Here is a 2,462-nt window from a genome sequence, read left to right as displayed (position 1 = left end):
AAGGACAAACAATAAAAGCGCTTTCGCTGTTATGTATTGAAGGGTTAACTATACTAAATACAATAAATACCGACATATAAATTATACATAAACATAAATATGCATAAAGGTATACCTTTACATATATGTATACATCATAAATATATATTTACATAAACGCAAGTTAAGGCAGCGAGAGGTAATGTGATTGTGAGTATAGGTACCTACATATACTCACTCACTCAAATATTCTGTTTACTTATGATGATGATGGTATCCTGTGATCCCTCAGGGACATAGGGGATCCTTATGTCCCTGTCCCTCAGAAGGGATTTCCATTTTTCGCGGTCCAGTGCGGCCTCCTCCAGCTCCGCCCAGCCGAGGCCAACTGGTGCAGCCTCCTTTTCCACTGTGCGCCTCCAGGTGGTACGTGGGCGACCTTTCCCCCTTAGTGTAAGGCCTGAGTGGACGCTCGAAGCGGAGCGTTCGGCGGGGCGTGCAGCGTGGCGTCGGGCTCACAAGTGATTTGAGCAGCGTGCACTAAGGCCGCTCCTGTACGCTTGCATTTGTTTAACATGCACGCCGCGCGCCCCGCCCCGCTGCACGCCCAACTCGAGCGTCCACTCAGGCCTTACACTTATTCCGGGAATTTTCCAAGTCAGCCCTTGCTTGGATATGTGGTTGTTTGGCCTTCGTAAAACATGACCTATCCAGCGCCATTTTCGCAGAAGTACCTTCTTAGCTAAAGGGTTTTGTCCGGTCAACTCCCATAATTTAATATTGGAGATGGTCAGTGGCCAGTAGACTCCTAAGATTCGCCGCAGACACTTGTTTACAAACACCTGGAGTCTACTGGTTACACATATATGTACATATGTACAAACACACATATATACGTGATATATACAAAAAAAACAATCCATTAACTTTTCGTAAGTTAATTTCATAAGTAAATAGAATTTTTAAATTATTTATCAAGAAATTATAATAAAAACATGGACCAAACTCATTACATTTTGCGCTGACGGCAAACAGGTGCTTATAAAACAAACTTGTCTACGTAGTGCGTCATAGACGCGTCACATCGAATTTACGACTAAAATATTGTTACATTGTTTTAAAATCTGTCTGAAACCGTCAATTTAATTTCAAAAGAGAATTTAGCTCCGTTTCTGAGCTCATTCTAAATATACGAATTCGAAGAAATACGGAACTTATCGTAGGTACCTAAATTAGTTTCTTTAGGGCCTCGCCTCGGTGAAGAGTCCTCCAAACAAGCTTAAAGTGCGGATTTACACTATCAGAGACGTTATGGTCTATAAATCCATTAGATACTACCTATAAGGAACTTTGATCCTTATCTCGTCAGGTGACAATCAAAACTCACTAATTAGTTACTTCTACAAGTTCAGATCTATAGTGAAATCAAAACAAGGTTGATTTTCGTGATTTTTTTTAGTAATTAGTGAATTTTGCTTGTCACCGAAGTTTGTTTATTCGTTAGACAATAATTTGATTGATTTATCTCACACGGTTTGCTTACTCTAGTCAAATCGATGGATGTATGGGCTATATAAGTTACTTGATTGAAATACGCTAGCCTTCCGAATCCGGATAGCGGATAGAAACGAGGATGATGTCGGATGATGTGAAGCGACTCTAATTTGGTACCTTATGCCGTTTATCTTGACAATGCTAAGCCGAGCGTCGTAAGGAAGGGCAAGGCCGGCGCTCGCGTGCCTGCCTCAGTTATCGCAAATTGTTTTAGTAGCCCCTACCTGCCCTTTGTCGCGACCTTGTTATCTCTGGGTTGTGGCCTTCAGGCCATCCACGTGAAAATTTTACTCTATCCCTTACATATAGGTATAAAATGTGTCTACCCTAAATTAGATTTCCAAGTGTAATTTGGGACGTCGCTGCACAGGCATAAAATAAACATTAAACTTACCTACTTAATTCTTTTCATAAATGGAATAATACGCGAGGTAGAATGATCATGAATTCAGAGAACGGCTTTCAAGGAAAAGTCACTGACAAAAATAAAACTTTTGATTTAGTTTAGACGCCTCGCTGAAGTTTTGTAACTTTCGTCGTGAACTCAAATAAAATCATTTCTTACCTTTGTGCCGTAATACCTTTTCATTAGGATAGCTATATTAATCAAAATTTCTCGTATTTATTCTAATGTAGGTATCCTATGCACACACGGTGTAGCTACCTAACAAAAGTACCTATTAGTGGTTATCCGTTTAAGGAAAAAGAATTGGCAAGATGCGAAGTCGATGGAGGGAGAAGTGGCGCTGATTGTTACAAAGTTCAAAAACACACTTAATCTTATGGAATGACGCACATCAATGCTAGCGATGTCATCGGCATCGGCAGCCGTTTGAATTAATTTTGCTCCACGTTTAATCTTATTAAACGTAGAAAAGCCTACAAAAGGAGGGCACCAGTCGTGCACCTAGCGAACACGAGTACGATAC

The 2,462-nt window shown here is 40.6% G+C and overlaps 1 long non-coding RNA gene across 1 annotated transcript; it reads left to right on the top strand.

Moving 5' to 3' along the window:
* The first annotated feature begins 298 nt into the window (after positions 1–298).
* Positions 299–838, top strand: LOC134649226 (uncharacterized). The gene is made up of 3 exons (XR_010096940.1): positions 299–405; positions 608–733; positions 774–838. It is a non-coding gene; the product is annotated as an uncharacterized LOC134649226 (long non-coding RNA).
* The last annotated feature ends 1,624 nt before the right edge of the window (positions 839–2,462 follow it).

The sequence above is a fragment of the Cydia amplana genome, chromosome 6, assembly GCF_948474715.1.
Source record: "Cydia amplana chromosome 6, ilCydAmpl1.1, whole genome shotgun sequence".
Classification (NCBI taxonomy): domain Eukaryota; kingdom Metazoa; phylum Arthropoda; class Insecta; order Lepidoptera; family Tortricidae; genus Cydia; species Cydia amplana.
Note: the sequence above shows the minus strand (reverse complement) of the source record. Positions and strands in the feature narration are given on the sequence as shown.